General features: G+C 41.5%; 1 protein-coding gene across 1 annotated transcript in view; it reads left to right on the top strand.

Moving 5' to 3' along the window:
• PELI2 (pellino E3 ubiquitin protein ligase family member 2) overlaps nt 1–25580 on the top strand; it is a 208487-nt gene that overhangs the window by 29994 nt on the left and 152913 nt on the right. The gene's annotated exons all lie outside the window — the stretch shown is intronic.

Genomic DNA, 25580 nt, shown 5'->3' with positions numbered 1-25580 from the left:
TAAAGATATTTGTACTTCTTTATTACAGCACTGTTTACAATAGCCAGGATCTGAAAACATCCCAGGTGCCCAAGAACAAATGTGTGGACAAAGAAAAACACACACACATACACACTCAGCAAAATAGTACTTGACTATCCTATAGTTTGCTGCATCATGTATTAGTCAAAATTTGGGACAAAAAGAATTTTCTCTACCACATGGAGCGCAAAGAAACATTGCAAGGGAATAATCAGTGGCCAGTGATAATTGACCCTCAGAGTTGGCCCATAGAACTGAGTTTGCTTAAGGCAGTAAGGGGAGCAGTAAATGGGATCTGTAGATAGAGGCGGAGGGTTTCTGATAATCTGGTAGTGGATGACGATACTGGATGCCTGAAACATCACTATTAACAGTGTTTTAAACAACATTGTCCAAAGTAAATAAAAATGTGTTTCTAGGATAGGCATGGCAAAAACTAGCTGGCGTGGGAACAACCAGTTAGGCAAATAAACACCTGTTCCTCTTTTGTCTGTCAAAGATTTTTGTGAGGTGGAGCTTGCCTTACAATTTTTAGGACATGCTTTGTTTCATGGCCCTTACTCAGGGATTTGAATGAAGTATTTTATTACAGAAAAATGCTTTGTAGAATTATACAAGGGTATTGTCAAAGCTTTAGAAAATTCAGGGTACATTGCAGGTAGCCAGTTTACCATCAGTGTTCTTGAGAATTCTTTGCTAAGCAGTGATATCAGTGATCCATTGTGACTGCAACTTGTCCAGCCCTCTTTCAAGACCATTGAAATAACAGGTGGCTATGGGTGTAGGAGAAATTTCATATACTGCTACTTGTCCCTGTTTAACCCTTCCAATTTTTACTCACCTTTTATTAATTACAAAAACAGTTTGATTGGGGACACATAAAATAGTTTTCAAGGCTTTTATGTTTTAGGGGTTCAGCTTCACATATCTTCAAAAATATGTGATCTCACACTACACCCTCTACCAAACTGATTATATCTCTCCACTACCAGGTCTCACCAAGTCTTTCAAATTAAACACAAGTTTTCTTTGAGTAAATAAGAAACAACTATACTATGTGAATCTGTGGCACTAATTAGGACATGCTGTCTTGAATGCTGCTGTAGCTATTAGAGGCTTGTGTTCCACCCAGTTTATTGCCTGAAACTTGGGGGGCTTGCCAATTCCCAGGAATTTACTATTTGCCAGTGATTATCAGATGCCCCACCAAGGGCCAATTTTCAGTTAAGAATTCAATGCTTGGAAGTAACTGTTTCTCAGCTTTGAGGTTATTAGCCAAGAGATAATAGATTTCAGAATCTTTTGGAGAGAAAAAGATGAAATATTTTCTTTTCTATCATTTTTTCCTCTTCCCCCACTTCCTCTCCCCTCCCCTCAAGCCACCCAGAAGTGATCACTTGAGGTTGTTTTTTTTGGGGGAGGGGGTCACACCCAGCGATGCACAGGGGTTACTCCTGGCTCAGGCACTCAGGACTTACTCCTGGTGGTGCTTTGGGAACCATATGGGATGCTGGGAATTGAACCCAGGTTGGCTGTGTGCAAGGCAAACGCCCTACCCGCTGTCCTAAGCATCCTAACCCCTGTATCATCCCTATGGCCCCTGTTCTGTCATTTCTCTGGACTCTATTCTTAGAAGAGGAAAGGGTTATAATAGGATGTTTTAACGCAAAGGTTATAATAGCATGTTTTGAAGCTAGCAGAAATCTGCAAATAAAGCAGGTGTAGATGGAACTATATCCTAATATCTTTTTACTAAGAATTTTCTCTTTGATATTTACTCTTGAGGACACAGAAAGTGCAGACCTTACTGTGGGGCAAATGAGGCCCAACTTGGTCTCACCTGTCACCCACACAGTGTTCCCTGTCCCTCCCCAATGTTCCCTGATCATCTGCAGAGCAGATCCACAGGCACTTAGAGGCTAGTATGAGCGGGATCATGCTGTGCTTCTAGAACTATCCAGGAGCTTTCATAACACGGTGGTCTGACGGGCTGGTGTGTTTGCCTCTCCTCAACCTGTGTTCTTCATAAACTATCTATTTGTATTTATTTTGTTATTGTTTTTTGACCTTCCTGACCTGGAATACAGTAGCAGCTTAGTAGATGAATGAACTTCTCAGGCTCCTCTCATTGTACAGAAGTGTACGCCGACATGCATCCTTTACAAAATTCTTCACACAATTCTCAGTGCACTATTTTCTAGGTGATTTTTTTGTCACTTTAAACACAGGATGAAATTATAATGACACGTTAAAGATAACATTTGCCAATATCAATTGAGTAACAATAGGAAGACTTCATAGTTTAAGTTAGAAAGTCCAGACTACTGTTTTATTTTTTACATGTCTTGCTTAATCGTCTGTTTCTTTGCCTTCTTATTTCCACTCTGGAGGAGCCTATGTCCTCGCTTGAGCACATTTTCCCTTTCTCTTCTCTCACCTCTTCCCCACCTCCCTCCCCATTTTTTTAAAACACACTAGTTTACAGAGTTGTTTCTGATGATTTGTTACAGGGATTCAGTATTCCAACACTACTCCCACCACCGCTGTCTTCTTCCTTCCACCACTCTCCATTTTCCCATCACCCCTAAGTCTGCCCTCATACCAGGCCCACAGTAACTTACTTATATTGTTTGTTACCATTAAAATGGCTAAAGAAATAATTCAAAAATATTTCAGAAGAAGATTTGTGAAAATTGTTGCAAAGTCCTTGTCTGAGCGAGTATCAAGGAGTTGTTGCAAGTTAAGCCTCCTATGTTATTGTTTTTGTTAGTCAAGTTTGGTGGGCTACTAAGTTACATTCCCATCCTGCCTAGTGTGCTACTACTGGGATGTCAGTATTGTAGAGCTTGGAGGTGTGCTGCATCAGTGAATACGGCCATGTGCTCTAGAAAGTCCAGATTGGGTAATCTGGCCAGAGGCAAGGCTTTATAACATGAGTACGGCTGCCAGGGGTTTGCCGAGAATTTTTTTTTTTTTTGCTAGTTGATCTTTTTCAAGGTTTATTTATGAGTCTCTGGAACAAGGTTGATAAATGAACTTACATGGTGTCAGGGGTGGGATGTGGGTGTGACTGCTGGGGCTGTTAGAAGTATGGGGAGGTGGGGGGAAGTCACCTATCCTGACTCTGAAAAGGTCCATGTTTTCAGCCAGAAAAGCCCTGTGTGCCTGAGATTTTTGGCAGATTAAGATCTCTGTGGAGCTAAGTTGTTCTCTCACATCTTTCTAAGCAATTTAGTTGAATAAAAATTACCTTGCTTCATACACACGCACACATGCATGTACACATTATTGCAGAGAATTAACTCTGACTGTGGGGATGGGTTCGGTAGTCCCAGATACGTTTAGGAAAGACCCACTGGAACTCTCAGACATGAGGGGATGCCTGAGATGTGGTCCAGAGAAATGCCCTGCTTTTCTTTTTTAGAGAAATCTTAGCTCTCCTCTTAAGCCCTTTCAGTTGATTTAATCATGCCCACACAGACCATTTAGTCTATAATTTCCCTCACTTAAAATCATCCCATTATGGACTTTAATCACATCAACAAAGTACCTTCATAGAAATTGAGTAACATTTGCTTGTAATTCACCCAAATCGGCTAGTGAAAATGGATCCTCATACCTCCTAAAGCTGTGAAGTAGGGTTGCCAACCCAGCCTCTGTAGGAAGTTGAGATGGGATCCCAGTTTGTTTTGGAAGTACTTTGTTTTTTATGTAAAACTCAGAGATGTCATGGTGAATGTAGAACAGCACTTGTCAGAATCTCCAGTTCCCCTGGCTCTTTCTAATTTTGTGGGCTGTTTTTTTTTTTTTTCTGTGTCACTGGACGCCTGTTCAGTCTTGCCCTGTATCCCCAGGACTTGGTACAGTGCCTGGTACAGTGGCTAGCTGTTGAATGAGTGAAATGAATAAGGCTGTCGATCTCAGTATTTCTATGACCAGCTTTTCATGAGGAGAGAAGAGAGAAGCAGAAGACCTAGTGGAACAGGGTATTGAAAAGGACCTAGATCTTAAGGAAACATTTTACAAATATCCCTTGACTTTCTGTTAGTATTGGAATAAGAAATCTGTTCCTTTCATATAATACTTTCTTTTCCTTCTCACTCATCCCACTCCATGTGTAAGTTTTATATGGTGTTTCTACCTTTGAGGAAAGGATAGCTCTCTAGAGTTTGAATCTTCAGAGTAGGTTAGTCCAAGGCATTACCAGACAGTGGCAACTCTTCCTTTGCTGTTTTGGAATAGTAGCTATTATAATGTACGATATTCTTTATTTAGCCATTTTATTTTCTTTTTTAATCGAATCACTGTGAGATACAGAGTTACAGAGCTGTTCATGGTTGGTTGGGATTCAGTCATACAATGCTCCAATGTCCATTCCAACAGTGCACACTTCCCACCACCAATATCTGCCTCCGTCCTTCCCACTCCTCAACTTCTCTCCCCACTTTTGGCCATTATGGTTTGCAATACAGATACTGAGACATTATCATGTTTGTTCCTTTACCTATGCGCAGCACACGGTTCTTATCTAGAGTGGTCATTTCCTACCATCTTTGTCATAGTGGACCCTTCTCTGTCCCAGCTGCCCTCTCCCCAACACTTGAGGCAGGCTTTGTCCTTTTTTCAAATGAGTTTCTTATATGCAGTGCATTTGGGTTCTGGAGAAGATATGGATGCATTCAACCATTAAATATATCTATTTCAGGGGCTGAAGAAGGCAATATTAGCATTTAGGGTGAAAAGTAATACTGAGGATGAGTTAGAGAACTAACAACTTGTAAGGGACCTGAACAGGGGTAGTTCGATAATGTTTGATACAGGAACATAATATGAAAGAGCACGTTTGAAGTCAATGGTAGCCTTCTAACATAATAGTTACCATGGAGTTCTGCAGTTAACATAATAAGAGAAAAATTTTTACACTTTATTTAAATATCATGGTTTACAAAACTGTTCATGATGCATTTGTTACAGATATTCAAGATAAATTTAGTTGTGTTATACTACGGTACAATTAAAATATTCATTGTGTCTATTGATGGTGTTCAGGTTTTCTGTTTCAGAGCTTTAATTTATGTGCCTATGTATCTACTTCAGTGTCCAGTTCAATGGTAAATTCATAGATTTACATATTCTTTACTGCAGTGCAGTACTGGAACACTGTCACCCCTCTCCCCCCACCGCCTAGTGTTTCCTATGCCATTTTATAGTGAATTCTGTTCCTACCTTCATCTCCAGGAAAACATTGATCTTGTTTCTGACTCTGTATCTGTGCCTTTTTAGATATTTCCTATGAATAAGATAATAAGGTTAAAAAAATTTTTTTAATGTGTGGCTTATTTCATGTAACAGTGTTTTCAAGCTTCATCCATGTTGTGGCATGTATCAGATATCATCCCTTTTTAATAGCAAATGATTTACATTGTGTGAATGCTCATTCACCAGCTACCAGCTGATGAACACTTGGGTCATTTCAAATTTTTAAGTATTGTGAACAAATTTATTATAGACATTTGTGTGCCAGTCTTTAGGTGGACACATGTTTTAGTTTCTCTTTGCTAGATACTTAGGAGTGGAATAACTGTCTTCTGATAAGTGTATGTTTAATTTTTAAAGAAACAGCCAAATGTTTTCCAAAGATGTTGCACCATCTTGCTATGTTAGTCATATTGGCAAGAAGCCCCGAGGCTGTCGTGTATAGTTTGAGCATACACAGCACGTGTGTGTGTACAGAGGGGAAGGAGGAGAGGTCAATGTCTGATCTGAGTAATAGGATGGGTTGTTTCTTCTTGTGGTTCAGATTTGCTACACCACCACAAAATTGCATAGGCTGACATTTCTGAGGATTCTGCTTTCCTTCTGTGTAATGTTAACATTGATTTCCTCCCCCTACCTCTTTTTTTTGGTAAGTGAAAGGGCTGAAAGTTGGTGAATGGGGTCAAAGAGTCCAAACCTCTAATTATAAATGAAGATGTTGTGCGGCTGAGTGTACAGCATGGTGAGTACAGTTAATCACACCCTATTGCATATTTGAAAGTTCCTAAGAGAGTCGTCATCATAATTAGGGACGATGACAGTTGTTAACTGAAGTTGTTGCAGCGATGGCTTTGTACTACAGACAAAACGGACTCATGTCGATCACTGAATCTAATGTTACTTGTCACTTATATCTAAGTTAAAAATGCTAAACTTTTTAAAAAAGCTAGAATGAAAACCTATTTTTTTCTTTAAAAAAATTATCTGATGACTGACAGCAATAAGTCATGCTGAATTTACCTCCAAAGGTTAATTTAGCACATGAAAAATGTTTTCCCTTGACATAAAGAAAAAAGACAATGAAATGATGAAATGTGCACAGTGCCCCCCTGTCCCCCGTATGAATTTTTTTTCTTTGAAGTATTTGTCAGACATTGGAATCTGGAAAAAAAAATACTCCTGTCATGGTCCCAAATTCTGGGCTAATACACCCCTCCCATCCCAATATTGCCTGCTTGGTGATAGAACACTCTTGTAGAGCATTTTATGAACTGTGACCAAGTTAGGGAGATGCTTGCAGTGTGTTGGGGTGCGGGTGAGTTTTGTTGTATGGGATGGGAAGGAAATTGAAGTGTGGTTCTGTCGTTACATGGGCTGCATTTGCTGGCCTGGATTATTGGTATGGTGGGTTTGTCTTCATGTCAGAGTTGTAGCAATATTGGGTGAGCAAATAGCCTGGGAACAGTTGAGGTTTAATGCTTTAATGCCCTTCTATGCAATGGGCATTTTCTTTCAGTCTTTTGAACTTGAAGTTTAGCACCAAGCTCCCTATTTCTCTTTTCCCTTCCACCCGACCCTGCCTCTTTGGGTGATAGGCACTACCAGCCTTGCAAACCCATCCTGACAGGCAGGCTCCATACCTTGCCAAGCTTCTCCCCTGCCCACTAGGCTACTGTGTTTTTAAGCTTTTTGTTTTTTTTTCCAGCATAGCTTCTCGTTCTTATTCCCAACACCATGTCATCTCCTACTTTTCACCTTTCCCCCATTTGTCTATGGAGTTAATAAAGCTGTCTGTGGGCAGTGAGGAAGCAACTGCTATCACCTTGTTAGGACTGATGTGCAAAAATGCCTGTATATGTAGGCTGATGACAGCATCAAGGATAAGAATTCTGTTTATACATGGAGGGGCCTTCACAAGCTCCACCCTACCTACCCTGGCCTCTCCAGGACCCTTCCTGGCTACTACCTGGCTCTGATTGTCTTGAACATTCAGCCTCAGCACATATAGGTTTTGCCTAGGGTCCTCTCTTCCCCTTGTCCCCTTAAAGGAGAGGTCCATTGGTGCCTCTGGACTTACAGTACTATGACATGTGTTTGCTTCTCTGTCTCCCCCACTGCTTCTCTCGCTTTCTCCCTCTTCCTCTCTCCACCCTCCCCCCATCGCTACCCTCATGTTTGGCATCAAGTGTGCGCTACCTAGCAAGGATTTATAGTCATTGATGGGGGGAGTCTGGTTAAAAGTGGGTGACAGAGGCAGGTGCAGTCTCCCATGAATGCAGGAGGAAGCAAGCGGGGGCTCTTTCTCTCTGTCAGGCTGGGACCCACTCTCAGTTGCTGTGGGTGAAGCTTCAGGAGAGCCCTCAGCTCCTGCTGGTGATACTTGTGCAGTACTCAGAAGTCCTCATGCAGGGGAAGAGACAGACTTGTCTTTTGCTCAAGTCCCTTATACCTCTCATATTGGGGCTTAAGGCTTTCTCTTTATTTTCAGCCTGAGTGTATTTGAGTTCTTCTGTGACGTAAGTTAAACATTTAAACCAGACTTGTAGTGCTCTGGGAAGGAGAGTCACATAGTCCAGTGCCAGAGTATGTGGGTCTATTTAAGATTGAGCTTTCACCCACATCTCCAGTAGTTGTGAGGGGGATATCTGTGGACCATTGCCTCCTGCTGAAGTTTTCCACATAGTCCCTCTCTGTTCTGGTGCCATGTGCTGGGTGCTGAGCTTCCCTCTTTGTCCTCTTATTTCTGGCATATCTCAGCTGGGAGGAGGGTGGTGTTGCATCACTTGAGAACTGCCGCACTTACCATAGTGTGGGCGGGCCTATGTGGAGGGGGTCTGTTTGGGTTGACTGAGTAGGATAACACTGGTGGAGGATGTGGTGTTGGAATGTATGCATGAAGCCCTAGCACCCACAGTATTGTAAATCTTGGTGTCTCAAATCAAAAAAGTTAGGAAAAAATGAACTGCAATGGAAGTGTGTTCCACTCATACTTTTGTCATTTGTAAAATTAACTTTTTACTTGATCTCCTGGAATTATAGTTCTTTCATTGCTCTCTAGATCCTATCTCTTTTGGTACCTTTGCAGGATCTGTGAATAAGGTATGTGGAAATCTCTCTTTAACATGTTGTGTTTCCTGTATCTCTTTTTTGGCCTAAGAGCTCAAGTTTCTAGGGATAATGCAAATGTTTCTTTTTGATGGGGGAATCTTGCCTTGTGATGCTTACTCCTGGTTTACTCTTGTTTCTGCACTCAGGGATCACAACACTTGGCAATGCTCGCAGGTTGGTGTGGGGTGTTGAATCTAGGTTAGGTACAGACCAGGCAAGCACCTTACCTGCTTTACATCTCTCTGACCCCTAGTTTTACTTTTAATGCTCTTGTTATTTTGTCTGTTCTGGGAATTGAGCCCAGAGCCTCTTACATTAAAGGCAAGTACTCTACTGCTGAGCCACATCCCAGGCCCAACATTTATTGTGTTAAAGAAAATTTAGTGTTTTTCTGGGCAGGTAAGGAAGGCATGTATCTTTTTCCTTTTTGGTGCTGGTGAGAGAATTTAACAATTCTCTCTTTTTTTTTTTGTATGCTGGCCTGTGGCTATATTGTGATCTATAGATTGATATAGACCCCTGAAATCTATGAATTGATTTATTTTTAGGTACCTATGGAGAAACTTTTAATAACTTAGCCTTCTCTAATTATGCTTGCCACCTTTCTTCTCAAGGCAGGTGTAAAGACAAAATAGTAAAGTTCTTTGATCTCCTCAAAAGAGAACAGTTTAAGGAGGAAATATATTATGGGGATTATGTCCCTGGCAAAAAGTACTATGTAACTGTCAAGCATGTCTGGAGGTTAGCGTTTAGATCCTGTGTTAACTGCCAGAACACCAGCCTGAAGGAAACCATTCCCCTCTTCTAGTCAAAGTTAAGAAATGCATTTAAACACAGTCTAACAATGAAAATGTGTTTTAACGAACACCATGCATGTCAATTGATCCGGTATAATCTTGTAATTGATTTTGTTTTCTATTACTCTGATGTATAGTTTTTTTTAACCTGTTTTAAACATTTTCCATGGTCACTTTTAAGTACTTTTTTTTTTCAGCATAGCTTATATCTGGCACATATTGAACAGTGGATTATTTATTAATGTGTTTTGGGAGTAGGTACTTTACTTGAATAAGAATGTTTAAATATCTGCTCACATATATTTAGAGGGGTTCACTGCACTTGGAAATGTCTTACAGACTTTTATTGCTTCGATTCTAAATATTTGAAAGGCTGTCAAGTAGAAAAGAGAGCAGACTCATTTCTGGTGCTTGAAGAGCCTTGATGTAAACATCAGGCAGACATGGTGAAGCAGCCAGTTTAACTTTGGGCTAGGAAGACTTTGAACTGAGATGAGCCTTGAGCTGGCCTCTCCCGTGGCCCATGCTTGCTGACCGGCTGGTTTTCTCTCGCAAGTGGCAGACTTCTGGGGACAGTAAGGAGATTGGATCAAGTGATGCCCAGGCTCTTTCAACTCTCGATCCTGAGAAAACATAGAATTTTATAGATAAGACTGAAGTCCCAGGGAGAGTAAATGCTTCTGCTCTCCAGATGCTAAATTGTCATTGTCAAATGCTAAAATGCTAACTTGTCATTATAGCTGGAGTTTAGAAAGAAAAAGTGAAACATGAGGGGGAGGTAAATTGGGTACTGCCAGCCCTCACCAACAACATCGTTCAGTACCCTGGGTAGCATCTTTGGGAAGCAGATGCAGGGGGTTCACATTACAAGTCTGGTGCATAATCTGTCACCTTTTCCTCCTGTGACTCTCTCCTGTATGATGGGAATTCATATTTCCCAGCTAATGCATTGCTTTAAAGTTTTCTCCTCCGTGAACTCTTGTCTTGACACTTGTTTATTTTGCCCCAGACTGAACTTATCCCAGGCTCCATCCTTGCTGCCCTTCAGTACTACACACAAACCTGTTTTAGAGCCACACTCTAGATTGTGTTAAGTGTGTTTCTCATGAGACTGGACTTGCTAAACATGTTGCACAAGCTTGTAAGACCCTTAATCATGGGAACTAGCTGCTTTTCTGCCAGAGTTTAAAGTTAGACTGTTTGGATTTTCATCTCAGCACTGCCAATTGTCAGCTCTGTGATGAAGGACAAATTGCTAAGCAGCAGCTCAGCTTCTCATTTATTGGGTGAGAATTTTGACAGTCCTTTCTCAACCTGAGGCAGAGAGTTGGCTCAAAGGCTGAGAGAATGCTTTGCATTCAGGAGACCTGGGTTTGATCCCTGGATTCTGTTTTCAACATCAGTGGTCCCATGATCCCCCTGGGAGTGACCCTCAGCACTTCCTGGCATGGCCCAACAACCCACAAGGAATAAGATAAGTTAATACATATTAAAGTCTTAGAACACTGTCATCCCGTTGCTCATCAGTTTGCTCGAGTGGGCACCAGTAACATTCTCCATTGTGAGACTTGTTACTATTTTTGGCATATCGAATACACCACGGGTAGCTTGCCAGGCTCTACCGTGCAGGTGAGATACTCGGTAGCTTGCCGGGCTCTCCAAGAGGGGTGGAGGAATTGAACCCAGGTCGGCTGTGTGCAAGGCAAATGCCTTGCCTGCTGCGCTATCACTCCAGCTCAAGTCTTAGAACAGTGTCAAGTAGACATTTAATAAGTCACATTATTATTTGAAACAAAGCTGAGAATTAGGTTATGAAGTGACTATTACTTGAGTTGATTTACAAGGGCCAAGTAAGCTTTGTGGGTAAGGTGATGTGGTGTTTGTGGAAGCAGCCTTTTAGCAACTAAACACATGTAACCTTTTTTGGCATATTCATTTATAGCTCCTTCACACTCTGTGAGGGTTGATTTTCTTTCTAGGTTTTGTTTTAGATCTAATTTGAGCAAATACTCTTGACATTAGAAACAAGTACTTTTCTGTGTTTGAGTGTGGTGCCAGGGATCAAATCTAGGGCATGATGTATGCAAGGTATGTAGTTGACATCTGAGCCATATTCACTGCAGTGTTAGAGAGAACTTCTAGGCTCAGTCCTGGGTACTCCTTGCTTCTCTTTAATTTTTTTTTTCGGTTTTGGGCCACACCTGAATGTGTGTAGAACTTTTAAAATGTTGACTTTTAGTTTTAAAAATAGCTAATAAGGGGCTGGAGCGATAGAACAGTGGTCTTTGCCTTGCATGCGGCCGACCTGGGTTCGATTCCCAGCATTCCTTATGGCCCCCTGAGCACTGCCAGGAGTTAATTCCTGAGTGCAGAGCCAGGAGTAACTCCTGTGCAATGCTGGGTGTTACCCAAAAAAGCCAAAAAATTGAAAAAAGCTAATAATAGACATTTGGAAGATACAGAAAATACAAGAACAAAGTGATTTAATTGTACTATCTAGCAACATAGTTTGTTTTTCTGTATTTCAATTTCTTTTATGCATTTAAAATATTTTAAGTACTTTAGGGGTCATATATGTTCGTATTCCCTGCTTTACATAATCACTTCTCATTGGGTTAAGAATTAGTGGTACCAAATCACAAAGAACAAAAACAACCAGTGTTGGCCTGGATGTGGGGGAAAAGGGACCTCATTTACTACTGGTGGATTTGTTGACTGGTCCAATCATTTTGGAAAACAATATGGGCACTTCTCAAAAAAATAGGAATTGAGTGTCCATATTACCCAGCAGTTTTTCCATTACTTTCATGTTTCACCATGCCCAATCCATGGATTGATAATCAACTTGCATTTCTTTCTATATTTTTATGATTACTTAGTTTTATTATTATTTACATCTTATCTTTTGAACATTTTAGTATTTTGCAGTGAAATACAGAAAGCAATTGTGAATATTTTTCTTTTCAAGGTAGCTACTTATTTCACACAATTGATTGAAGAATCTAATTTATTTTTCATTGTTCATTACTTTTTAACATAATCAAGGATACATTTATAGAATATCTCTTTGCTCAGTGTTTGGTGGTTTTTGTTCTTAACTAATACTTTGTTTTAATAACACTAAGTTTATTTGTTGTGTTAAGTAACAATAGCACTATTTTATATTCTCCTTTCTAATAATTGATATCTGTACTAATTCATTTTTGCTGTTGTTCTTGGTTAGATCATCTTTTTAATAACAGTGCTTAGCAAAAATAGTCATAATAAATTTCCTTGTTTTCTTCATGATGCCCACCCCTTCTTGTTATGGCGACAGTTAATGTTCACACTCACATATGATTGTAGTGCTTGCATTCTTAGCTACAATGCTTGTTGGAGGTTGCATGCCATGTAAGGTGGTGTTTGCATACATTCTGGTTGTAGTGCTCCTCAGAAGGTTCATACTTTAATTGTAACTTATGCACTTGCTCATCAGGGTCCACACACTGAGCTGTGGTGCTAGGACATCTTCCATTGTGGTGCTCACATGTGCCAAGTTGGATGTGCCAAAGGCTGCACCCTCTCTTGTTATGCTGGAGGTCAGGGGTGGAGGGAGGCAAACAGTGGAGCTTCCAGGACCACACTTGGTGCGTGTGGATGAAACCAAGGATTGAACTTACAACTTCACATGTGCAAGGCACTTTTTGACCCAGAATCATCCCCCAGTCCTTCTTTCAGTCTAAATGCGTTTATTAAATTCCTTAAAATGATCATGCAAAGGAAATAACAGTTTTATTTTTGGCTTTTCAAATTTTAAGCTGGTATAAATAATGTAAATTGCCTTTTCGGATCTGTATTTATAAGTTGGTCATAACGTGAATTATGTTTTTGAATTGGGGCCATTCCTGGCAATACTTGGCCCAGGGATGTGCGCCTGACAGCTCAGTGGTTGGATCTGGCTGCACTCCAGGGCCACCAGGACTTTTACCCAGTGGTCCTGGGGCGGGGGTGGTGTCTGTGGGGCAGTGTTGCTGGGGGTTGAGGGAATCATAGTACTTGGTATTAAGCATAAGGTCTTCCTTGTATCTCTAAACACATGCTCTTAGCACTCGAGCTCTCTCCCCAGGCCCCATGAAATGAGTTTTTATAAATGAATTTTACTCTGCCAATAACTTGACATTGCAAATTCCAAAGTGTCTCTTGAGAAGATGTTTTGACCTCATGCAGACCCTTACTGATGCCAGAATATTTCCTTTCCCTCCATGGTAGTAGAGCATTTTCTTAATTGCCAGATAGAAAGAACATCTTCAAGGCAGAGAAGAGGTGTGTTGTGAAGGTCTTGTCCCTGGTACTGCTCTGAGAAACTTTTTCAGAAACCCAGTGTCAGGAGCTGTCCAGTTCAGAAATCGTGAGCCCACTGTTGTGCTGTGGTTCAGAATCTGCTAGCCATGAGGTTGTGGCTGTGAAGGTGCCTCTGGATCACACCTGCTTGCCTTCCCAGCAGGTCCAGTGGAATGTGCCGTGTTGCTCTGTTCCCTGTGCTCCCAGCCTGGTAGCTCATGTGGCTGTAGAGTACTAAAAAACGCGGCTGCTATGAAAAACGGAATTCTAAATTTTATTTACTTCTAATTAAACTTTAAACATTCCCATATGGCTCATGGCTCCCATTTTGAACAGTGCAGATCTGTACAGTGAACCAGCCTGGATTTGAGGTGAAATAGCTTTCGCAATGAGGCTAGATGTATTTTTTTGAAGGATCTTTTTGTTGGACTGGAGAAATAGTTCAGGGAGTAAGGTTCTTGCTTTGCTCGTGTCTGATACTGGTTTGATTCCCGCCATCATATATGATCTCTCAAAGACCCCCTGGGTCATTCCAGATGAGCCTAGAGCCAAGAATAGTCTCTTAAGTACTACCAGGTGCACACCCCTCTCCCCAAAGAAATCTATTTTTGTATTTTTAGAATTTATAAATGGGAAGGTTTGACGAAAGAAAAACCTGATGTCTTTGAATTCTTGATAACAAACGCTCTGTGTTCAAACTGTATAACAGGACTATTGATGGACTCCTAATAGCTAAATGAAAATAATATGCTACTTTCGGTAATTGATCAGTTAATAAATTTTTGTGGTGAATTTGAAGTTCTTTTTTCTGTTGCAGCTGGTGGTTAATGCTCTAAACAAAATTAACTTCTAAATAATGCTTCTATAACACTGAAGGGCTGTTGATTACAAAATGATTTGCTATGGGGAGACTCAGAAACCCTTTCTGTAATTGACACAGTTCACCTAATTTTTCTGCTGTTACAAAATGCAGATTTTAGAGACTGCTTCCATATTTTGAAATAAGCTTCAATTTTCATCTCTTAATTATAGGTGTTCTAAAAATGGAAAACCATATTTTATAAAAAAAAGTTAAGGGAGGTTGAATACAGGTAGCATCATATGTGTAAAAATGACAAATGACTTTTTTCATTAAGATACTTATATTTGGCATAGAATCACTGTCCCTCTAATTATGTCATTGTTATTAAAAACTATGTTTTATTACACACTGACTTGAAAATGTAATTGTATACAGTGCCAATTATCTGTATTTTATAATTTTTCCCTCCCCTTCCTTATCTATCACTAGTAAATCATTTGGCAGGGCATTGACATGTGATGTTAAAATGTTGGATATTTTTGCTTTTGGCATGGCTGTCGTACTAAGAATAGGGAAAAATTTTTTATGCATACTCTAAAAGTTCTAAGTAAACACATATTAGTCAAGTGTACATTAGTGTGATTCTTTCTAGGAGTAGTAAGAAAGGCTTGCTGTGAAATTTAAAAGAAGAAATGAGAAGTCATTATTTTAGGAATTAGGAGTAGTTACAATAGGTTTTTTTTGCATGCCTTTAAATCATGTATTGAAAAATAAAAGTGGTCTTATAAACCAGAAGTACAATATGCTCCACTTCAAGTGGGAATGTTTCTGTCTTTCTTTCTTTTCTTTTTTTTTAATTTCATTGAATCACCGTGAGATAGTTACAAGCTTTCATGTTTGGGTTACAATCTCACAATGATCAAACATCCATCCCTCCACCAGTGCACATTCCCTACTACCAATATCCTGGGTATACCCCCCTTTCCCACCCTCCCTCTGCCTCCATGGCAGACAATATTTCCCATTCTCTCTCTACTTTTGGGCATTATGGCTTGCAACACACACACTGAGAGGTCATCATGTTTGGTCCTTTATCTACTTTCGGCATGCATCTCCCATCCCAACTGGTTCCTCCAGTGATCATTTTCTTTTTTTTTAAAATTAATTTATTTTTTAATTAGTGAATCACCGTGAGGGTACAGTTACAGATTTATACATTTTCGTGCTTGTGTTTCCCTCATACAATGTTTGAGAACCCATCCCTTCACCAGTGCCACCCCCCAACTCCATCTCCCCCCACCCCACCCTGCCTCTGGGGTATATTCTTTTGTTCTTTCTCTCCAATTGGCTGTTGTGGGTTGAAATAGGGATGTTGAGTGGCCATCGTGTGTTAAGTCTCTAGTCTACTTTCAGCACGCATCACCCTTCCCCCGAGTGGCCTCCAACCACATTTTACTTGGTATTCCCTTCTCTATCTGAGCTGCCTTTTTTTTCCAGCATGTGAGGCCAGCCTCCAAGCCATGGAGTCAACTGTCTGGTACTTATTTCTACTATTCTTGGGTGTTTGTCTCCTATTCTGTTATTTTATATTCCACAGATGAGTGCAACTTTTCTATGTCTCTCTCTTTATGACTCATTTCACTTAGCATGATACTTTCCATGTTGATCCACTTATATGCAGAGTTCATGACTTCATTTTTTCTAACAGCTGCATAGTATTCCATTGTATAGATGTACCAAAGTTTCTTTAACCAGTCATTTGTCCTAGGGCACTCAGGTTTTTTCCAGATTCTGGCTATTGTAAACAGTGCTGTGATGAACGTATAAGTGCAGATATCATTTCAACTATATTTTTTTGCTTCTCCGGGATATATTTCCAGCAGTGGTATTGCTGGGTCAAATGGGAGCTCAATTTCTAGTTTTTTGAGAAGCATCCATATTGTTTTCCAAAAGGGCTGAACTAGTCGGCATTCCCACCAGCAGTGTAGAAGGGCCCCTTTCTCCCCACATCCTCTCCAACAGCGCTTGCTTTTGTTCTTTTGGATGTGTGCCATTCTCTGTGGTGTGAGGTGGTATCTCATGGTTGTTTTGATCTGTATCTCCCTGATAATTAGTGATGTAGAGCACTTTTTCATGTGCCTTTTGGCCATTCATATCTCCTCCTTGGGAAAGTTTCTGTTCATTTCTTCGCCCCATTTTTTGATGGGGTTGGATGTTTTCTTCTTGTAGATTTCAACCAGTGCCTTATAGACCCTTGATATCAACTCCTTATCTGATAGGTATTGGGTGAATATCCTTTCCCATTCTGTAGATTGTCTTTGTATTCTGGTCACTGTATCTTTTGCGGTGCAGAAGCTTTTTACTTTAATGTAGTCCCATTTGTTTATCTTTGTTTCCACTTAGTTGTCCAGCCATCATTTTCTTAGTGATCCCTCTCTATTCCATTTGCCTTCTCCCCTCTGCTCATGAAGCAGTCTTCCAGCTATGGGGCAGTCTCCCTGGCTCTTGTATCTACTGTCCTTGTGTGTGAGCCTCATGTGATGTTATTTTATACTCCACAAATGAGTGCAGTCCTTCTATGTCTGTCCCTCTCTTTCTGACTCATTTCACTTAGCATGATAGTCTCCATGTTTATCCATTTATAAGCAAATATCATGACTTCATCTCTCCTAACAGCTGCATAGTATTCCATTGTGTAGATGTACCAAAGTTTCTTTAACTAGTCATCTGTTTTAGGGCACTCGGGTTGTTTCCATATTTTGGCTATTGTGAACAGTGCTGCAATGAATATATAGGTACAGATGTCATTTCTGCTGTGCTCTTTTGCATCCTTGGGATATATTCCCAGAAGTGGTATTGCGGGGTCATATGGAAGCTCAATTTGTAGTTTTTGAAGGACTGTCAATATTGTTTTCATGAAAGGCTGGACCAGTCAGCATTCCCACCAACAGTGAAGAAGTATCCCTTTTTCCCCACATCCACGCCAGCACTGGTTGCTTTTGTTCTTTTGAATGTGTGCCAGTCTCTGTGGTGTGAGATGATATCTCATTGTTGTTTTGATTTGCATCTCCCTGATGACTAGGGATGTGGAGCATTTTTTCATGTGCCTTTGGGCCATTTGTATTTCTTTTCTGAGGAAACTTCTGTTCATTTCTTCTCCCCATTTTTTGATGGGGTTGGAGGCTTTTTTCTTACACAATTCTACAAGTGTCTTGTATATCCTGGATATTAATCCCTTATCAGATGGGTACTGGGTAAATATTCTTTCCCATTCTGTGGGTTCTTTCTGTATTTTGGTCACTGTTTCTTTTGAAGTGCAGAAGCTTCTTAGTTTGATGTAGTCCCATTAGTTACAATAAGTTATGATAAAAGATTCCAGTGCTAGTTGCTTTCTCTAACCTCTATATATCCCCATATATTGGGCCAGTTAACAGATGCTTTTGTCCCAGTTAGACTTTATTTGAAATATCTGTAGAATAACATGTAAGATGATGCTCCCAGTTCTACATTAAAATGCTTCTTTTAGGCACTTTTTAGAGGCCAAACAAGAGTAGAAATTGTATACCAGTAGATTTTAAAGAATAAGTAGTGTGTCATAGAATTAGTCATTCAATTAGAATTCTTATCTAAAATTTATTTTTAGACATTAAGATCTCTGTGTGTAGAGTATGTAGCCTATTTGAGAAATTACAGTTCTTAACTGACGTGATTTATTGAAAAGACAAAAGATGTACAATTGGATGTTTCACCTCCCTCTTTAAGAAAAGTATGCATGAAAATATAGACCCATTTTCTTGTAACCAAATTAGAAAGAACATTAAATTATCTCTCATTTTTGGACTTTTTCTTTCAGAATGAAATCATAATCCTTTTATATCTTAAGTCTTTTTATAAATATGCAGTTAATATTTTACATACTTTTAGGCCAGAGTGTTTTGGTTACTGAGGAAACTACGTAAGCTACTTTGCTTTTGAAATTCCGAGTGTCAACAGATGTTGTGGTGTAACAAGCAGACCCCAACTCATTGACTGGAAACAGCATTCTGATTCTCAGGCCCCTGTGGGCCGGCTGTGATGGTTCTGTCTAGGTCTCCTTGGTGTCTTTCATCCTCTCTGGCAGTTCGACGTGAATGTAATTACTTAGGGCCATGGCGCAGGTGCACACAGGTGCACCTGATAAGTACATTTTAAGCTTCTGCTTTTGTTAACATCCTATGGACTGGAGACAGTTATGTTGTCTAACCCAAAGTCCAGGACAAAGTTACCTGGACGTCTTGGCAAAGGGTGTGCCTTCAGGGGACAGAGAAGCCCTGGGGTACCACCATTTCCACTCAGTGCCTACAGCTTATGTGCTTGACTATCTGAATTTAGTTGAAGTGTTGCTCAAGTAAGAAATGTTTGAGTGAGGGGAAAGGAGTATGAAGGTCTACTCTGTTAAAAACTTGTTATTATAGTTTATGGTAGTATGAATACCATAGTGTTAACACTTACAGTACTTATAGTATTGGCACCACCAAATTGATTGCCCACCAGTATCCTTGTGTTAGCCCACCTTATCCTTCTTTTCCCCACAATGAGGCCAAGGGTTTGTTACTGTTCTTCTACACTGTCTGTTCTCTTGTTTTGTATGTCTCTCACCACAAAGGAGTGAGGTCATCCAGCCCTTCTGTGTCTCTCGAGTAGAGTTACTGGAAAGAGACTTGAAATCTCTTGAATCGTGTTCATAACTTGATTTTGCTCTCTTTATGATGGATGAGGCTGAATGGGAAGAGTTGGAGTGAGAATCCCTGTCTTTTCATTTTTGGAAGAATTAGAATTTTTTTAAGGGAGCTGACATTGCTTTCTAGCACTGCATGTTTCAGATGTGCTTTTACCCTCCTTCAAAAGTAAGTGGACTCCATCACAATTCCCTGGTCCCCTCCGGCCTTTGAGGAGGCCAGTGGCTCAAGCCCTTCCCCACTGGCCTTTCCTCGTGAATGTGCTGACTGCCCACACAGCCTCCTCGAGCTCCATGTTGAGGTGAGGAGGGAAACACAGAGAAGAGGGAAACTCCTTTGCTCACTGCATTTTCAGTGGTAGAAGATAATGGGAAGAACAGTTGTGCAGTTACCCAGACTGGTCTGGAAATGATTAGTAGGGTTCTGTGACTTGAGCCACACAGACCAAACACACCAAGTCCCCAGGGCAGTTTTCTAATTCAAAACTTAATGCCTGAGTTTTTTTTGACATTTGGGGTTCCCTGTTCACTTTTACAAGCCTTGCTGCTTTGTGCTTATGTCTCCTTGTTTATTTTCTCTACCTGAGAACCTGTGCAAAGAGATAAAGTACTAAATTGAATCCTTTGCTCCAGCCCTTTCTTTCCCTAGCTCACTCTAGGCCCTCCATAGGATGTGTTTTGGGGTGATTATTCATTTTCCTGTGTGCAGCGGATCTTACCTGGAAGCTTGGAGCAAAGACCATTTCTAATCAGAAAGGGCCACGGAGAATTCCCATTTGAAGCACAGGGAAGGTTTTCTAAATGAACTGACATTTTAAAAACTGCCACAATAGGGCCAGACCCACACGATGCTGCCATGGTTATTTCTCTGGCTAGAAATCAGAGCCTGCTATTTATTTTACGAGCCCCGACAGCATTTCCTTGGCCCAGGGAAACACATGATAGTGTCTCTGGGCTTTCTAGATAAAGTTTGTTTGGGCAGGCAATTATTCCAGCTGCAGATGTGAGGTACAGTGATGAGAAGAGGAGAAGGGGGGCGGAGCTAATGCCCTCCCTGGTTTATGGGCCTTTCTGTACCCATTGTCCTATCAGGTCATTTGTTCCAAGGTGAGCTTGTATGCACCGCCTCAAAATGAGTGTGACATTGCGAGGTTTCATGAGCCTCTGGGCCCCAACTTTGAGTCTAATGTCGCTGTTTCCCCTTCCTGTTTGTCTGTAGCTAATAGTCCACCTTGGACATAGTAGTTGCCTGTGACCAAAGAGTGTAAATGACAGAGACATGATCTTGGCGGGAGAGCACGGCCTCCTGCAAGGGGCTCTCACAGGCCAGCACCACGAAGCATCTATGCAGGGACTAGACTCTGGTTCCCCATCCATGTGGCTGCTGCCCAGGAGGGTCAACCCAGTGCAGATGGAGGGGCATGCTTCCAAATTATACCTGGGGAAAGGTACAGAACCTTCCAGTAGCTGTACTGGAAACCATAACGTCCAAAAGGAAAGAGAGCAGTGATGGAGGGGGGAGGGAAGGGGAGAGAGAGAAAAGTAAAGTGCCCGCCATAGAGGCAGACGACGGGGTAGGGTGGTGGGTTGGAGTGGAAGGAGGGAAACTGGGGACATTGGTGGTGGGAAATGCGCATCGGTGAATGGATGGATGTGGAGCATTGTATGATGATTGAAACCACATCATGAACAATTTCATAACTGTTTCTCATGGTGGTCTAGTAAACAAACAAACAACAAAGTGTACCTGGGAACTTCTTGCTCCCCTTTTCTGCTACTGTGTCCCTTAGGACTTTTTTTTTTGACAGATGCATTTTCAGGTGGCAAGCATCTTCTTAAAATATATCTTAGTATCTTAGTCCAAGAAATGCCTCGAATTTCAGCATTGTCTCTGCAGCCTGCTGACAAGTAGGCTCTTTGAAGTCAGACTGAAGGCCTGTTTTTAATTATTTATTTTGGCCATTTCTGTGCTGCATTTGGTTCTTTTCTTTTTTAATTGATTGAAATTCCATGATTTATAATACTGTTAATGATGGTTTCCCAGTGCACATAATTCCAGCAACGCATCCATCATCAGTGTACTCACCTTCCTGTCCCAAGGACCCTAATACCCCTCCCCCCCTCACACCAACTCATTTGTGTGGATTAGTTCTCCTGTTGTGTTGCTTTTGCCTTTTTGTTGCTACTTTTTTAAAAAAAATTTTATTGAAACACTGTGACGTAGTTACAAACTTTCATGTTTGGGTTACAATCCCACAACGATCAAACACCCATCCCTCCACCAGTGCACATTCCCCACCACCACTATCCCTGGTATAACTCCCCTTTCCCACCCTCCCTTTGCCTCTGTGGCAGACAATGTTCCCCATACTCTCTCTCTACTTTTGGGCATTATGGCTTGCAACACAGACACTGAGAGGTCATCATGTTTGGTTCATTATCTACTTTCGGCACACATCTCTCATCCCGACTGAGATGACTGATTCCTCCAGCCATCATTTCCTTAGTGATCCCTTCTCTATTCCAGCTGCCTTCTCTCCTCTGCTCATGAAGCAGGCTTCCAGCTATGGGGCAATCCCCCTGGCCCTTGTATCTACTGTCCTTGGGTGTCAGCCTCATGTGATGTTATTCTATACTCCACAGACATTAAAAAAAAAATGGGACTACATCAAACTAAGACGCTTCTGCACTTCAAAAGAAACAGTGATCAAAATACAGAAAGATCCCACAGAATGGAAAAGAATATTTACCCAATACCCATCTGATAAGGGATTAATATCCAGGATATGCAAGACACTAGTAGAATTGTATAAGAAAAAACCTCCGGGGCTGGAGCGATAGCACAGTGGGTAGGGCGTCTGCCTTGCACGCGGCCGACCTGGGTTCGATTCCCAGTATCCCATATGGTCCCCTGAGCACCGCCAGGGGTGATTTCTGAGTGCAGAGCCAGGAGTAACCCTTGTGCATCGCCAGGTGTGACCCAAAAAGCAAAAAAAAAAAAAAAAAAAAACCCAAAACAAACAAACCTCCAACCCCATAAAAAAAATGAGAAGAAATTTGTTGCTATTTCTTATGTGCTTTTTAAATCCCACATAGAGAGATCTACTACTTAGGTAGCTATCCCTTTCTACAACTGTCCTTTTCCTTCTGACTGACTTCACTCAGCTTGGTATCTTCCAGTCCCATCCATGTTGCATGATTTTGTCCTTTCTTACTGCTGTGGAGTATTTCATTATGTATGTGTACCACAGCTTTTTGTCATTTGGGTTGTTTCCCAAATGTCTTGACTACTGCACTGTGTTATGATGAACATGGTGTGCATATATCCTTTCAAGTGAATGTTTTTGTGTTCTGTGGATAGGTGCCAAAAGAGTGATATCACTGGATTTTATGGTAGTTCTATTCCTATTTTCAGGATAGATTACTGTATGCTTTGCATAGAAACTGAACCAGAGGACCTTCTCACCAAATTCCTTTCTCACTACAGCCCTGCCACCAATGACTGTTTCCAGACCTTTCGATATGTGCCATTCTCAATGGCATAAGATAATATCTCATTGTTGTTTTGATTTGTATTTCCATAATCATGAGTGACAGTGAACACTTTTACATATGTGAACCAGGCCTGATTTTGCCTGTTCCTTTCCAAGCACAGTGTGAGCGTATGTGCATTTTCACTGTTCACGCCTTTTATCTGCCCAGTGGGAGAAGGAACCTGGCAGGTGTCATGGTGCATAGGAGTGCACAGAAAACGCTATTAAAATAACATCAAGATGTGGACTCTGTAAATCCCTTTTTTCCCTTTGGGATGAGATTCCTCGTACTGAGTTTTCATTGCAAATTTCTAAGTGTTTTACTGTTAAATCTAACTGTTGGCCCTGTAAGTAGGGAAAGGGTATTTTTCATCACTCGTTGTCTAAATAAGGGGTTGTTTGTCCCGGGAATTTTTTTTTAAATGTGTAGCTGGAAGAATGTGTAGCTTGGAAAAATGGATAACTGGGTTGGAATTAAAATCCTCCTGTTTAGCTGCTGAAAGAGGTGTGTCAGCAGCATTTAGAAATCTCATTTCTGTAAACTCCAAGCTTGCCAGGCCAGGGAACATTCTGACCTTTCCTGTAACCATAGTTGTTTTTTGCCTCTGTAAGCAGAATCTCTCATCTCTGGGTGCTGTCCTGTTATCCAGCCATTTCATCTATCAGTGGGACTCAGTTTGGAGGTTTTCCCTGACCTCTGCTTGGACATCTACCCTTGCTTTTGCTTCCCTCACCTTCAGTGCATCGGGTGCTGGAGAGGGACTGCCCCTTCCCTGGGGACCGGGGTCAGATGCGAGGGAGAGACTCTGTGTTCTGGAAGCTGGGACAGTATTGAACTTGAATTTAGCTCAGGGGGTAAAAGAGAAGCCAGGAAGCCATCTTACTGGAAGTCCAGTAATCAACTACTCAAGACCTAGGGCACTGAAGCAACAGTGATTTTATTTATTGCAGGATTCTGCACTGACCTTGCTTGGTGGGTTATTCTACTGCCTCACACAGTGGCTATGGAGGTCACTGGGTGGGGGGCAGTGGATGGATGGCCTGGACCGCTCTGGTCACTGAGCATTATCAGTATCTCTGAATAGTTTCTTGAAATCCAATTCATTTCCACTGATGATGCTTTGGTTAGGCTTTTGACAATTTTGAGACTGTTGTAAAAAATCACCACTAAAACAGTGGCTTAAAACAGCAGAATTCTTTGCTCAGTTTCGGAGGCATCATACCTGAAAATGAGGTGTTGGCAGAACCTCTCTATTTTTGAGGCACTAGGAGATCTGTCCTTACCACTCCCAGCACCTGGTGGCCCCAGATAGTCAATGATGGTCTAACTGTCGTCTACAGTGTGGTCCCTGCGTCTCACTCAGGCCTGTCCCCTCTCTGCCCTAGTGCCAGACACTTTTGCCAAGGAAATTAAGATCCACCAACAATCTGGAATAATGTCACCTCAGCTACATTTGCAGACCTTTTTCCTCAGATGTGGTCACCTGCACAGAATCTGGGATGTAGATATATGTTTATCTTTGGAGGGGTCACTCTTTGCCCCATTCCACTCCGCTCTGGATCCATCCTGCCCTGGATGCCCTCTTGATTCCTTTATCCACTGTTGTTTGTCCTTGTCTTCAGTCCTGTCTGATTTCCTTAGCCCTTTGCTGTAAAAAGCGCTTCCCCTCAGCCTTCTGCCTGTTGTATCTGGCCCCTTGCTGCCCTCACCCTCCTTATCTGCTGCTTCTCTCTTCTTGAACTTGATGCTTTCCCAAGCACTAAACTAGTAACACTATTAACACTCTTTGCCTTTGAACTCTGTTGCCCCGGTGCCCCATTTATTCTTGTTCACATTTCAAGAAATTTCAAGCAGTGACTCTTCCTCTGTGAGTGTATCCCTCTCAAGGAGCTCTGTACTCCTTCTGTATCTTGTGGCTTGTGGGATTTCTTTTTATCAGACTTGTTTTTGTGTCTTTGCTTTCAACCAGAGAGCTCTTTGAAGACAGAAAAGTCTGGTTTTCATCAACATATCCCTGGTACTTGGCATTATATAAATACTGAATGAGTGACCACGTAACTTAACCTAATTAGACATTTCTTTCCTCTTGACACTCCCCCTTGCTCCATTACCTTAATTTCCCGTAAGACTTTTCCCCCCCTATCATTTCACTTTGAGGTGGAAAGCATGCCATTGATAAGTTGACTGCCCTGTTGCTTGCCTGACTTGCAGTATCGGTACTCTGGCAGTCTTGATGTCTGTGCTTTCCTACTCTTCAGCCCTCCACAGGGCCTGATGGCTTGATTCCTGCCCCAGCTTTGTGTTTCCCAGGATAAGGATGTTATCAGCCAGTTTTGGCTCCAGTACGATGGAGAGAGTGCAGGCCTGCTCATTCCCATGTGCTCCTGGGGTTGCTATGGGAAGGTCAAGTCTTAATTCCCGAGAAGAGGGCATCACTGTGAGCAGATCCTTCAGAAGCGTCTGCCTCACAGGGCCCCTTTCTGCCGACCAGCAGATTTTTGGAAAATGTGCCATGCAGCAGAGAGTTGGGCATGTGGAAGGGGCACAGGAAGCCTCCCTCCATCCTGTAGTTATGGCTGTAGGTCAGTCACCCTGGTGGAAATGATCCCCTGAAGAGTTTATAGTTCCGAACCAGCTTTCATCCACAGATATTTCACTTACCCTAGAATATTCATCTTGATATAAGTAACAGGGAAAAGACCCTGAAAGCAAACTGGCTCTGTAATGATTGTATGCTCATGGATACACTCATTATCATAGTGATCCCAAATAGGTTCAAGGAAACATGATTCTAATCTTGCTGCAGAAAAATGAGGCAAGACCGGAAGGATCTCTGCTGTCAGACTAGGAGCCATTTTTATGTGGCTGTCATTTGTGTGTGTGTGTGTGTGTGTGTGTGTGTGATGGAAGTGGAACATTTAAAAACACAGCGGCAATAACTTCTTGTGATAATTTAAATCCAGTGTCCCTACAAGAGCTACTGAATTGTAAAACAAACAGAAAACTCTTTGGCGCTACCTTCTGT

This window comes from Sorex araneus, chromosome 3 (genome assembly GCF_027595985.1).
Source record: "Sorex araneus isolate mSorAra2 chromosome 3, mSorAra2.pri, whole genome shotgun sequence".
NCBI lineage: Eukaryota > Metazoa > Chordata > Mammalia > Eulipotyphla > Soricidae > Sorex > Sorex araneus.
This window is presented reverse-complemented; position numbering and strand designations above follow the sequence as displayed.